This window comes from Leptonychotes weddellii, chromosome 6 (genome assembly GCF_054177405.1).
Source record: "Leptonychotes weddellii isolate Sample4059 chromosome 6, ASM5417740v2, whole genome shotgun sequence".
Taxonomy (NCBI): Eukaryota; Metazoa; Chordata; class Mammalia; order Carnivora; family Phocidae; genus Leptonychotes; species Leptonychotes weddellii.
In genome coordinates this window covers 72409608-72425349 of record NC_138374.1, presented here as the reverse complement: position 1 = coordinate 72425349, position 15742 = coordinate 72409608, and the positions used below count along the sequence as shown (strand labels likewise).

The window sequence follows — 15742 nt, the reverse complement described above, 5'->3', positions numbered from 1 at the left end:
TCTTCTAATGAGCTCTATCTCAGTGTCTCCTAAGATCTAAGAATAATTAGAATGCTTCCATCCCAGTGGGTATTTGTGAAAAACACAAATCACGACTGAGTTTTTCTCTGTTCATTTTAATTGGCTCCCTTCTTTAGACAGGCCTATTACTTCTAGGCTCCACCATTTATTTCAACATGGGCTATGTCTATGCCAAGTCATACCATAAATACTTCCATGTTTCTGAGAGTTCTTTCTTATCCATGAGAAAAAAAATATTTGCTTGACTACGTAATATACTAAATGGAAACAGAAACATTAAGTTTTAGGAGGGCACTTTAAATTATCTTTTATAATTTTACTTCCCCCCCCCAGCTTTGAGGTATAATTGACAAATAAAATTAGAAGATATTGAAAGTGTACATCGTGATGATCTGATATACATTGTAAAGGGCTCCTCCCATCTAGTTAATTAACACCACTAGCACCTCACATATATATATATATATATTTTTTTTTTTTTTGGTTGAAAACATTCCAGTTGTCCTCCTTTAGCACATTTCACAGTGCTACTGGTCATCGTCACCATATTACACATGAGATATAGACCTTATTCATCCTAAACCATAGCTGAAAGTTTGTATTCTTTTACTAGCCTCTTCCTGTTTCCTCCACCCTCCAGCCTGCCCCAGCCCCCACTTTTCTGCTAGATGTTTCTATGAGCTTGACTTTTATTTAGGTTCCACATATATAGGATACAATCTATTTGTCTTTCTCAGTCTGGCTTGTTTGACTTCCCATAATGCCTTCAAGTTCCATCTGTGTTGCAAATGCAAACTGCGGAATTTCCTTCCTTCTCATGCCTGAATAATATTCCATTGTATACTTATGATCTTCTCCAACTTAAATGTCTCACAGCCTTTGGCAGCATTTGTTACCAACAAAAAGTAAGGGTGATTTTTAAGAAGAAACATTGTAAAAAATTAATCAGTAACAACCGGAGAACTTCTAGATTTAAAAAAATGGAAAGCAATTAAAAAATAAATAGTTTCACTTTAATAAGTTGCTCTGAAAACACTTTTGTAGCCATCTTTAAAATCTTAAGATATTTATTACTGCCAACACTACATAAGGTCTCTCATATAATTTGCTTTCTAAGAATTATTGGTCACCAGTAGCTTGAACACCAAGAACAATTTAGAATACTCATAATTTGGAATTCTACCCATGAAATACATTGGTTAAATTTCCCCAAAATACATCAAAAGACATTTAGACTCCACTAATTTGGACATATAATTCAAGATGAAGTTGTTTATGATTTAGAAAACTTAAAGCAAAATAATTATCAGGACAAACTTCCAGAGCACGTCTCAATGGTAGAGGAGAATATTTTAATTTATATAAAAAATAATTTATTATAATAATTTGCATACTAATTACAAGTAATTCTTACATATCTATTAAAACATTTTGCTCCCTAAGGACTTTCAATAGGCCTGAAGTTACAGAATGCATTTGAATGTAATGTAATAGAGATGATTTAATATGTGTAGAGCTTTGCCATTGGCTTTTTTTTTAAGATTTATTTATTTTAGAGAGAGGAAGAGGGAGGGAAGAACAGAAGGGGCAGAGGGAGAATCTCAAGTAGACTCCCCACTGAGCACGGAGCCCGACACGGGGCTCGATCTCATGACCCCAAGATCATGACCTGAGCTGAAACTAAGAGTCGGATGCTTAACGGACTGCATCACCCAGGCACTCCACTACTGGCTTTTCTAATTGAATGAAATAAGGACTTGGAATTTGCAATGACAATAATAGAAGGTGAGATATGGGTGCTTTCTATTTGCCAGGCACTGGGCTATGGATTTTATAGGGAACATAAAGGTTAGTTTTACATCCACCTTCTGAAATAACCACTGTCAGCGTCACCCATTTCACAGATTTGACAAGTGCAACCTTGAGAGTTTGCCTGAGGTCACAGCTCTCAACATAGGTGAAGAAAGGATGAAAATCATGTGGAGCTCATCACTTACCCACTGAACTGCATGGTTTACAGTGAAAGTATTAGCAAATACTTCATGCAACTTTCAAACCAGTTCCATATTCTTTTAGATAATGATTTGGATATGAATAATATTAAGAATATGTGATTTATTAACCACCTTTTTACTATGAAAAAAGTTGAACAAATTGAAAGGCTGAAAGAATAGTTCAAGAATCACCTGTATCCCTACTATCTAGATTTGCAGCTGTAAGTTACCATTGCGCCATCTTTGTTTTCTCCACCTTCAGTTCGTCTACTTTTCTATGTGTGTAGTGATAAACTGGCTTAGAGATATTTTGATGAAATATTTGCAAGTTGCAGATACTACCTCACCCCCAATCTTCAGCATACATCTCCTAAAATAAGAACATGTTCCTAAATAACTATAATAATTATACATAAGAAAATCAACTTCAATTCTGTATATCATCTAGTATCTGCTTCATATTCAAATATTACTTATTGTTCAAAAATGTCTTTCCTGGTTTTTTTCTTCTCAAACCAGGATCCAGTAAGATTCTACACATTGCTTTTGGCTGTTATATTCCTCTAGTCTCCTATTCTACAAGATCCTTCCACCTTTCCCCTATGGCATTGACATTTTGAAGACATTGGGACCGCTGTCTTATTGGATGTCCCACATTCTGAATTTGTCTTAGTGATTTTAATTCTGCTAATCTACTATTCGAAAGCCACAACTAACAGAGGGGAGAGGAAATCCAAGTACAAAGAATTGTATTCCAGCCATGTGTCAATGAAATTGGAATACACAGAGAATAACAATAGTATACAGCAGCAGTTCTTGAAAGGTGATCTGATCCTAGACCTTTTCAAGGGGTTCCTCAAAGTCAAAGCAAATAGTCTAAGTTGTAATTTGCCCTTTTCACCTTATTTTTCACATGTGTACCTTAGAATCCCCCAGTGACTATGACGTATGGTGATGATATCATCATTTTGATATATATGCTTGGATTTTATATATATATAAAATATATATACACACAAATATATATATGGATTTATGCCATATATAAAAATGGATTTATGTTATATATATGGATATATGCCTATATGCTCTTGTGTTTCCTAGAAATTTTTAAGGTAGTATGTAGGTTTAGGATATGTGTGCTGTTTGCAGAAATTAACTCAGTATAATTTCAGTAATTCTGTGCTCTTACTAGACATTTTTCACACATGTAACCTCTTTATCATCCAATATCATTGTTTTGAACTCCTGAATAACTACGGTTATTCAGACTTGATACATATTGCTATGTCAAAGTGGAAAAAAAAAAAACAGAAGAAAATATATTTGGATATCTTATGTTGCAAAAAGAGTTTTATATTTTTTTCTTCAAAAACATTTCTAACTTTTAAAATGTTATCTAATGATGTTATAATTTTAGAATTTTGTAATTATTAGTATTAAGAACTTAATAAAAGAAAGTTTATTATCTTTTTGTTCATTTTTAGGGATGGATCACTGACTTTGAAAGGGGATATCTGAAGACTCCTCAAGCTACATCTGTCATTTTCTAAGCCTAAAGACACTGAAAAATATAAAAAAGGACACATCAGAGAATTTTCTGACTCATGGATGGGATAAATCTTGTCCAAAGAAATTTGGAGACACTATAAATGAGAAAAATATGACAAAATCTACTTTCCCCCTCAGCATTACAATTTACCTTATTGTCTTACACAACGGGATCTTTTAAAAATAACCTTACCATGCCAGTTTTGATGTCATTTTGAGCCCAATCATTGACAATTCAAGGAAAAGGAAATTGAGCTTTTAAATGTAGGCATGATGAAGTTTTTAAGAAACAAAAATGGTTTGGTACTTCTTTTCAAATAGGAAGGGGAGCACTTTACAGGGTGAGTCACCATCGAGCCCTGACTGGAAAGACCCCCAGGACAGCTCAGAGACCCCTTAAGCCATGCAGACTTTTCTTTGTTCCATGCCTGCTGGATGACGTCAGTACAAGAAAGCATTGCACTGTCTCCTTCCAATGATACAGTATCTTCTTGCATTAGACTAAGCTGTAGGCACAAAAATGAGTTAAGATCTTCTTTACAGAAATGTACTTTTGCCTTACAAATGGATGCATCTACAGCCATGGCTAGACTTACTCTTTTGCTTGTGGTTATCTGATATCAGAACCAACTAATCATCAAAGAAGATCATCTTTTATATGAATGCTTGGCAACAGACACCCGCAGTACTGGCTGTTCCATGTGGAATAACGGTCCATGTCGATGGTTTACCCCGGCACAGTGATGCTGATATTTGCACCGATGGTACAGGAGCAGTGGTGCCCCTTGGCAGCAATTAAGGCAGCAACACCAAACTGCACCAGGTGCCAATCTATTCTTCAACACCACTTACAGTTAAAAGTTAAATAAAATGCCAGGGTTACTTTCAAACATTTTTGATGCAACAGTAAAAGTTATTCATTGTATTACATTTCAACGCTTGAATATGCATCTTATGAATACTGTGACAAACTGGCAAGTCCACTTACAGCCCTTCTGGGACTACTGAAGCATGATGGCTGTCTCAGGGAAAATCACTTGCATAACTGTTGGAGTTGCAAGCTGAAGAGTTCCACTTTTTATATGGAACATCATTTTTACTTGGCAATGACCAACCAACTGTGGTTATTCAGACTTGAGGATCTGGCAGACAAGTTTTCAAAAAAGAACGAAGTGAGCCTGTGACTTCAAAAAAGAAAAAAACTAAAAAAACAAAAACCCAGCAGTATTTGTTGCCAATGATAAAATGTGAATTCTCAAATGAAAATTAAAACTTCAGACAACTTTTATCTGCCATTTTGGGCTTAACAGCTTTCCGATTCTTGAAGACTTTTCTGATGAGATCATCAGGGATAGGTGGATATTAACAAATGGGAGCCTTTTTTTATTGGAAATTCTACATAACTCAGTGAACCAGTATTTTTCAGATGATCGATGAATGGTTTTATAAAATCACGCATGGGGAAAGATCTATTCAAAGTAAAAGATGGATCAATGGATCTTAATGTAGCTACTGTTTCATAGTCCATATTGCAATTAACCTTTAATAAACTACTAGTTGTTGGGTTGTGCTGTAGTATCAAATAAGAATGTCCAAAATTATCTGAAAAGGCCATTAGCCTACTTCTCCCTTTTCCTACTACATCTCTCTCTGGGAATGATCTTTTTATATACTTCAACCAAAATAAGAGAAATTGAACAGACTAAATACAGAGGCAAATAGGAGAATCTCTTCCACTAAGCCAGATACTGACAGATTGGCAAAAACGTAAACTCAAACTCCTAATTTTACTAAGTTTTGTTTGTCTGGGGAAGATAGAGTCATCTTTATTAAAAATCGGCTCTTTATGTTAACATATAATGTTTATTTTTGGTGTGTTTAAATGAATTAGTATTTTTAGATATTCTCATTTTCAACTCCTCATATGGTCAATATTGATAGATATAACCCACATAAGTTGGGGAACCACTGATGTATTAAAAGCGATTAAAAGTGATTTATTGATGAAGACCATGTAAAACATGGAATACCCACAGGATACTATTACAAGGAAAATATGATAAAAATTATGGATACCATAAGATAGTTGTTTTTACTAAATTCCCTTTTAATTACAAGTAGAGAATTTTGCAGGAGAATATCACGAAGTTAACAAGTATGTTAGGTGGAGTAACAATCTTTTCATTTTTTTTCCTCTTCTTGTGTTTTCAAGATTTTCTGTTTTAGGGCTGTATTTTTTTTATCATACTGAGTATTATAAAATACATAATCATGGTTCCAACTAAATAAAATCTATCCTAATGGGTCCATTTCAAAGAAAACAATTCTTACTGTTGTTAAAATACTGGTTTAATTCAATTATTTATTTACTCACTCAAACTTGAGTACCTATTATGGGCCATAAATTGTTGCAGTGTTTGGGATTCATTAACAAAAGCAAAGGTTCCTGTGTACTGATCAAAGAAATAGTAAATAGTACACATAATATATGTTATACATATGATACTTGTACACACACATGTATATATCATAGAGCACATTAGTGGGACAAAAATTCCCACAGGGTAGCAGGGATTACAATGGGAGAGGGTTTAAGGTGAAAGATTGAACTGGACTAGGATGTCCTCATTGATAATGTGAAATTGTCGCAGACATCTGAGAGGTGGGAGGGACAGTTAACTGTAGATCTAAGAGAGAGGATCCAGGTAAAGGAACCAGAAAGGAAGGGGTCTGCAACCCTTGGTGGATTCCAGGAGCAGCAGGGTGGGGCTCTGCTGTCCAGGGTTCATTGGCTGGGAGAGAACGGAAGATCACGTGCATCAAGAGGGAAGGGGGAGAAGGTGGATCACAAAGGGGCATGTGCCTCCCACCCTCAAAGGACTTGGCTTCCATCTGAGTGAAACATGAAGATGCTGCAGGGTTCTGAGCAGGTGTGGCAAGGTCTTACTCCCAAATTAAAGGGACCCTCTCCGTCTCTGTGGAGAGTCAACGGCAGGTCAGCCATAGTAGAGACTGTGGGCATTTGCAAAGGGCGGAAGCAGTGGAGGGGTGGAGAAGCACTTGAGCTCCATTATATGGTGAAAGTAGAGGCAGCTGATTTCCTGGTGGACTGGTTGTGGGATCAGAGGGAGGGAGGCGAGGAGGACTTTGCAGTAAGGAATCTGTAAAAACAGTTTGGGTGTTTTTTTCATACTCAACAAACAATTTTTTTTTTAAAACCTACTTGGTAGCCACGGGCTTGATTTTATCAGGTTTTCGTTTTTAAATATCATCAGAGTATTAGATGTAGTCCCATATTTATAAGGCAAGATATCTCCAACCAACCTACGTCTGTAGATAGTTCACCAATGTCCTCTACCTAGAGCAGAGCAGAGCACGCGGTTGCAGGACTTATCTTTGGGTAGCATTTGGAAAAAGGAAGCCTTTTTATTCTGCCATAAGAAATCGACTCAGTATCAAGTTTAATGCGAAGAATATTGACAGGTATGGTTTATTTCTGTGCCAGTGCCTCCCTAAAGCTCATGCCAATTGAATAAAAGCAGAGATCTCTGACTTACCAAAGAAACCAATTTCTACTGATGAAGGATTAAGTAAGGGTCCTTTTATTTATTTATTTATTTTGAGTTCAAATATTTATTACTGGTCCTTCTTAATCTTACAGGTATCTGAGCTTTCCCTTTAATGAGCTCATCAACACATTTTTTTGTTTTTGTTTTTTCCCTCTACATACTTTGCTCCCCTGATTAGATCATTTGGCATTGATCCTGCTTCAGTCTGCTATGCAATGGTCTTATAACTGATCTTCCTTCCTGGAGTCTCTTGTGACCCCCTCTGTGTATTACTCATCACTGCCAGATTTATTGTCTATCAGCAGCATTTAGCTCTTATCACCCAGTGGCTCCAACCCCCAAAGGCTAGCTCTTATCTCACCAGATTCTAAGAATTACAATTTTTTCCTGTGTGTAAAAATACTTTAAATAAAACAAACCATTATGGAGACATCATTGACGTATAATTTTATCATCTGTGTGATACAATGTAAACTCCTTACGCTGGACCACTGGGTAGTGAGTAAGCATATGGGCCTCTGCATGGAAGAGAATCAAGCTGAATTAGGCTCTGCTGCTAATTACTAGCTACGCCTCTGGCAAGCAGTTTGACTTCTCCAGGTCTCAGCCTCCTTCCCTTAAAAAAAAGGCGGGGTGGATATTACCACCCACTGCATAGGGCTGTGGTGAACATAAGCAAAATAACAGATATAAAGCATTAAGAAGGTTCCTGGCACATAGTAAACATCCAATAAATATTAGCAGCCACCACAATTATATTTTTGTTCTAAAGGTTATCATTGTTTAAGACCTTCAATAATCAAAATAAACATTCTAAAAGGTCAGATATAAATCTCAGTGTAGACTCAAGAGGGCTAGAAATACCCATTTCTTCCCTCTTCAGTCAAATTATATTTGATCTGGGGTAGGAATCCTTTTCTCAGGTAGCTATCTGAAGATATTTATTGTGTAGCCCTTCCTCAAGGTCATACCGAATCCAGGAGTCAGGTCATACCCGGAGAGTGGAAAGTAAAGGCTTTCATCTCTCTGCTTTCAAGGTCACGAAGGACCCTTGATGTCCAATGGCTCTCTCCTTTTGTGCCCACAGATGAGGAAAGAGACCTTTGGTCAAGCGGGGAACCTTGGTGCTTCTAGTCAGCCTTCCCAGGTGAGTCCATGCAGAGAAATTTATTCCTGGATAATTATTTCCAAGGTTCTTCTTTCTCGCTTTGACTCCAGATACTCTGGATATCGTTAAATGAATTTAGGCTTTAAAAAATAGATAGCATTAGGGCGCCTGGGTGGCTCAGTTGGTTAAGCGACTGCCTTCGGCTCAGGTCATGATCCTAGAGTCCTGGGATCGAGTCCGCATCAGGCTCCCCGCTCAGCGGGGAGTCTGCTTCTCCTTCTGACCCTCCCCCTCTCATGTGCTCTCTCTCTCTCTCTCAAATAAATAAATAAAATCTTTAAAAAAAATAGATAGCATTTTATCTTCTAGAAGGTTTAAGTATTGACCAAAAATTCTCAGATCAAGAAATTCACGTTTACTGCAGCATTATTCACATAAGTCAAGATATAGAAACAACCTAAGTACCCATCAGTGGAGGAATGGAAAAAGAAGATGTGAGATATAGATACATAGATATCTACATGTAATGGATTATGTAATATAATCACACACATATAGATGTGACATGCATAGAGTATTATTCAGCCACGAGAAAGGAGGACATCCTGCCATTACAGCATGGAGAGACCCTGAGCACATTATGCAAGTGAGAAAAGTCAAACAGAAAATGCTAAGTAGTGTAAGACATCACTTGTTTGTGGAATCTAAAAAAGCCAAGCTGGTAAAAAACAGTAAAATGGTAGTTACTGGGTAATAGGGGTGGGGGGATAAGACAGATATTTAAGGGTACAAACTGACAACAGGAAATAAAAATAAGTAATAATAGTAGGCAAGCCATAAAAAATATACATAATGCACAGTGTAGTAAATACAGGCAAGCAAACTTGCTAAGAGTCTAGAACGTAATTATTCCAACCACTAAAAGAATAATGTGATGGAGGTGCTAATTATCGTCACAATGGCAAACAAATTACAATATATAAATGTATCAAATTAACATGTTGTACACCTTAAATTTATAATACGATATGCCAAATATAGTCAATTTAAAAAAAAGAGACTGCAAATCTGTCTGGAAAAGAGGAAAGGGTATAGTAACAAGGAAAAATATTTCAACAATTTATATTTGAAAAAATAAATCCATCACTAGTATTTGCAGGCCTGATTCCCTGTGCAACCAAGCACCATCCACCGCAACCACCGCCCCCCAGCCCCACCCCACCCCACCCCCAACACACACACAGCTGCCTGTCTAGTCAACCACTTGGACACAGAGGTGGGCAAACGGCAGGGCAGGAAGAAAGATGCTGAGGAGAGGTTTAGGCAGACCTGGGAAGTGAGCTTAAGGCCATCTGGGGGCAATGGATTTCCAGGGTCGGGATGGGGCATGTGGTCTAGCAGGGGCCACACCCTGGAGAAGGTAGGGGGCGCCCTTCTAAAGTAAAGGGCTCAGGGACAGGCAACTCTAAGTAGTGTGTCCTCCCTCCTCACCCAGTGCCGCTGGTGAGTGCCACAGCCCAACACCGCCTGCACGCCTTCTGTCATGTCAGCCCTTGCAGCACATTCTCCCACATCTCTTTAGTCATCTGACATGTCTCCATTCAAATGATTAATGTAATTGATGGCAGGAAATATAATTCAATGATTAAAAAAAGAAAACCTATAAAACTGTTATCCCTGTAATTTTCATTTAGACAAGGGTTCTATTCCCATCAGCGAGGTATCTTTCCTACCACCCTCGCACTAGGCAGCATGTGTAAGAGATGCCAATCACTTGAGCTCTGTGAGTCTGTTTTCACCTCTAATACAGAAATAATCATTCTCGCCTGAGCAATCTCAAATGCCATGAAATACTGTGAGAGACGAATTTGTCTATTTGTCACTAGACAGCTATCAGTGATCAAGTTACTTATAAGCACAACAAAAATACTGAAAGTATGGTCTCAACAGCATCTTCTAGAACTATGATACATCCAATCTCAAACTTCAAAGTTTGATTTTAATGTTATTCAATTCTGCAAATTCACTGCCTTTTCCAAAGCACGTACCAACCGGTTAGACCAAATCCTTGGTCAACATGTCCTAGAACAGTGGTTTCCAAACCTGAAAGTCATTAGGAATTCAGATTCAACAAGTCATGGAGTGGATTCCAAGAAAGCAATGTATTTTTCAAAATGGTAATAAAACATATATCTATAACATAATTTTATCATTTTAATGACTTTTAGGTGTGTAGTTCAATGGCATTAAATATATTCACAGTGTTGTGCAAACAGCACCGTCATCCATCTGTAGAATTTTTTCATCCTCTCAAAAGGAAACTATACCAATTAAACACAAACTCTGCATTCTCCTGTCTCCGCAGCCCCTGGTGGCCACCATTCGGCTTTCTGTCTCTGAATTTGGCTCCCCTAGGGGCCTCATATAAATGCATCTTTACAGTATTTGTCTTTTTGTGACAGACTTAATTCACTTAACAGAATATCTTCAAGGTTCATCCATGTTGTTCAATGTATGTTTTAACATCTCCCCAGATGATTTTAATGCACAGCAAGGTTGACAGCTTTACCAATTATTTTCAGTTGGTATGTGAGAATTTAAAATAACCACTAAGAATCATAAACCTAGTAGAGCTTATTTTCTGAAGTGCAATCTTCTCCACCTATGTATCATCATTTTATTTGTTACTATGTTATCTTGTTGTGCCATGTTATTTTTTGTTGTGCTATGTTATTTTGTTGTGCTATGTTATTTTGTTATATTTTAAGGCTTTAGCTTCCATAGTCAGAAAATGAAAACAAAAGTTACCTAGCTCATCATGGAGCAGTTGTGAATATTAATAAGTATGAAGCACTTAGCAAAGAAGCTGCCGTCAGGCAAGCACTCACTTAAAGGGACTTATTGTTGGAACTTGTGTAATACTACACTTAACACAGAGTGCATCAAGTAGTAGGTACTCAAGAGCATGCAAATTGAAGGAATAAATGCAATGAAGCCAAATACGATGAAGTGGTGGTGGTTTTGAGCCAGGGTTGTGTACTTTGCACACTGTCCAAAGGCACCTGCATGGGGATAAGCAGAAGCTCAAATTCAGCCCACCCCCCTCTCTGCATGCCACCCGTTTTACCCTGGTAGGGGCTGCATCAGCCCAGAGGATGGGCTGCTTTTTTTTTTTTCAAAACAGATGCCTTCTTTCTGGCAACCCTAGTCTGTGCAAAAGATCTTCATTCGACTTGTTATTTTCCAGAAACCCTGGGAATATTTCCTTGAGGCTATTTACTCAAGAAAAATAAAAAAAAATTATTGACTTACAGAGTCTTCTTTAAAATCTTTTAGAAGAGCTTTTGAAAAAATCCACCAAAGGGCTGCTTTCAAAATCAGAACCAAGGTCACTCTGGTGCTTCTATCGCAACGATCCTGAGGAGGTGAGCAGCTAATGACATACTTTATTAAATTACCTCGGAAATGCTTAATAGCATCTAAACTTGTGGCTTATTTGGAAGATCACACTGTACCTTATCTTTACTCTGTACATCTTACAACAGCCTGTGCCTATGCAAAAATATAATCTGATGGGTTTTTATGGAATTCAACAGGTTATGTCTGATTACTAAAACTAAAAAAACAGTGTATAACCTTTTAAATGTTTAATGTTGTACTAACGATAATCAGCCTAACAGGTACCGCCCAGAGTTTCTACCCCATCTTTTGAGCCCTGGGAGGTGTGATTGCTTGCCCTCAGAGGCTATCCTTCCCTACAGCGGTGTTTCTCCACAAGGTGTCCCCGGCTCATGGACAGGATGCACCTTCATTGTGCAGGGGATTCCTATGCAGTGCAGAGCATTTAGCATCTCAGGTTCCTACCTCTGAAATATCATGCGACAAGCACACAACCTCTAGGGGTGATACTGCCCAAGATTCAGAATCATCACTCTCTAATTCTGCATTGCTCCCGGTTCACCAAGTGAGTTTGCTAGTGCTTCTGCCTCAAACCTCACAATCCTGGTAATCTGCTCCAATTTCCATTTCTCAGGGGCTGTATACCTATTACCGGGGAACTGAAACACTCAACAGACATCTGTTTGAAGTGCTTCTGGAACCTAGCTGCAACATATGGGCAACATAGACAGATGGAACGTAGGACTCTTCACCCTTGGTTTATGGCTGCTTCCAAAGCCACACTATTCAAAACATTGTTTCTAAAGTATGTCAATAGACATTCCTTACCAAAAGGATTCCATAGCCGAATAAGGAAATTCTGAACTATAGAAATTTAAAAATCTTCTTTACATATCAGAGTCTTTATTTTTTAAAAGATTAGAAAGTTAACTGGACAGGGAAATGAGATAGTATCTGCCAACTTATTCAACAAGGTAACTCCTTAATTCAAAATTATTAATTTCTTGAGCAACTGAATTTCCATGCTACATAGTTTGGAATCATTAGCTTATATTAAGGGGACGGAATTCACAAGTCCCTAGGCCTGACATACAATAGACTTTAGCATGGTCTCATGGTGAGTTGTTCCCTATTTTCATGATGAAATGCAGTCATAATCTTCTCTGAAAAGCCTAGATTGATCATCTTCCTCATCTCCCCCTTGTCTTTCTCCCCAGTCACGGTGGACTCCGCACAGACACATCCACAAGGGCAGAGGGTCTAGATGCCTCTCATCTGGGCTCCCGAGGTACCCTGTGTCTACCTCCATCGTAGCTTCTCGTGTTGTGCTAGTCAGTTTATTTATCTGCCTCACTCTAGAATCAGCAAACCACAGCCCCTGGCTCACCACCTATTGTTGTATGTCAAGTTTTAATGGAAGGCAGTCATGTTACCGGTTTAAGGATGGTCAATGGCTGCTTTCAGGATACAATAGCAGAGTAGTTGCAACAGAGTCTCTATGGCCCTCAAGCCTAGAATATTTACTACTTGGATCTGCAAGGGAAAGTTTGCCCACCCCTTCCCTAGTCTATCAGCATCTTGAGGTCAAGTACAGTGCCCGACTCCTTCAGCTTAACGTCCGGCCAATGGGAGATGCTCAAAGTTTACTGAATGAAAAAATGTTTTACACCTTTCAAAATTAATCCAAGGATATCTGACCTTGGAGTAACTGTTTTAATAAAATTGGAGGGATGGAACAGTCAAGCCAGGTCACATAGCCAAAGATCTTATTCAATGTTCAATTTTTTAATGTTGACTTGGAAATACAGAGTAAAAGAAAGTTAACTCTTAACAAATAAAAACCCTCATTTAGAAGTACATAAACCTAAGAACAGGATTCAAAGGTCACTGTGAATCTTTTACATATTACATATTAATATTAATTCTTGATATGAATTCTCATCCAATATCATTTTGAATTTTTCAAAGCCTCTATTTTTTCCCTTGGGAAATAATTTCTGGAGATAATTGTTTAATAAGTGCCTTTTTCTGGAATGCAAGCAAGATTGTCTTTTTATTTATTCTATATTACTCCTAAATCCACTCTTTACCAAGAGATTTTCCTTTTTGATTTTGTAGTAAAATTTTAGAAAACATAAGAATGCAGAGAAATAAATTTCCATCCTCAAAAAACTATAGCAATTTATTGGAACCTCTGACAAAGTAGTTTTGCTATTAAGGCTCAAAAGTCAATGAAAGAATAAAATTCATGACTTTTAAGAGTTTTGCCTTAATTATAAATCTTACCCAGAATTAGATGGTAGAACTGGGATTAAATTATATGATCCATGAATCCCTTTCAGCTGAAGATTTAGCACATCAATTATTAGTAATTATCATCATTCACATTTTAAGCAGCTTCATACATATCATGGTTAGGAGTGGTTATCAAGCACTTGTATGCCAAGTGCTTTTCTTACTTTAACAATAATAATAACCATCACTAATTGTTATTCACCATATACTGTGATTCAGGTATTCTGCTAACAGCTCTACGTACTTTATTTAATCCATGAACAACCAGGCTTCTACCAAAAAGGATTTAAATCCATTTACACAATGATGTATGTTCCTTCTATTATCATAAGTATTAATTTTCAGGCAAGCTTAGTAATAGCTTAGTCTTAAATTGATGCATGCTTCCTCAATTTATTATGTGACTAATTGAATAAGTATCACATAGGAGATTTTTGCAGTCAGGCAAGGGACTATATTATCTGACAAATTAGTTTATCCTATGATATATGTAAGCAATGATGGGTGGATATATTATCTCCTCAGATTTGCATTTTGATTTCTGACAAATGTCATATTCCAAAGGAGTGACTTGGATAAGACATGTAGGAGTTAGGGCAGATTAATAAGAACGGTGAGAATGGGTGTTGAGAGGATGGCTCTCTCTATCTGTCAGGTCCAAAGGAAATAAACTGACATAGCAGTAAGCATAGAAAGAGAATCAATTATTTGGGAGAAAAAATCAGGTCACTCTCACTTTACAATGGCAATTAAAATACCATTATATTATCTTTAAGCATTTAATAATTTTAGCTTGGCCTTCACATATTTTTGCAATCATTAAAATTTAAGTTTATTTTAACTACAGTCATAAATGTGAGAGACCTATAGGATGATATTAAATGTCAAATCAAGTTTAATGGTGTCTTTTTAAGATATGACCATATGTCTACATTTCCAACATTTTTTTAAATTAGCTATTATGTGCTAAGCACAGTATAATAGTAAGTCCCAGCCATGTTGCCTAGTAAAAATGCAACTTTGAACAAGTTAATTAACCTGAGTCTGTTTTCTCATCAGCGCAATGGAGATAACAGAATTCTATATAAACTAACTTACTTTACTGTTCAGTCACTCTTTCGGTGTTCTCATTATCTACATCATGCACACAAAAAGATGGGACCTGAGACTACTCACAGGTAACTTTACCTCCCTGGGTCTAAGGGACAGAATCTGGACTCAAACTCAACCAACCAGTGTCTGGGATCCATTTGCCAAAATCTCAGACTGCTTAGCTAGCACAACTTAGAAAGCTAAACAGAAGTTTGACAATATCACCCTGCCCCTCCCCCACCTTGTAAGTTTCCCTGCTCTGTCTAGGGTGAAGCCACCATGGGGAAAGCCAGTGGCCCTTTCAAAAAGTGAAGCTGCGAGAGAGGCGGAGCAAGATGGCAGAGGAGTAGGAGACCTGGATTTCGTCTCCTCTCAGGAATTCAGCTGGATAGGGATCAAACCATTCTGAACACCTACAAACTCAACAGGAGATCGAAGAAAAGAAGAGCAACAACTCTCTCATCAGAAAAGCGACCACTGTCTGGAAGGGACCCAACAAGCGGCAGATCTGGGGAGACTCACCTTCCTCCCCCGGGAGGAGCGGCGTGGGAATGCACCACAGGGATCTGCTGGGTTTGAAGACTCCACCCGGGGTCGGGTGCCAGAGATAGAAACGCAGGGTCACAGGCCGGGTGAGCACGGAGTGCCGCCGGAGACCGGGGAGACGGGAGTGACTGACGGCTTTTCTCTAGGGGCTCACTGAGGAGCGGGGC

At 37.9% G+C, this 15742-nt stretch overlaps 1 protein-coding gene across 2 annotated transcripts in view; it reads right to left on the bottom strand.

Moving 5' to 3' along the window:
• LOC102740208 (protein kinase cGMP-dependent 1) overlaps positions 1-15742 on the bottom strand; it is a 914142-nt gene that overhangs the window by 202828 nt on the left and 695572 nt on the right. The window lies entirely within an intron of this gene.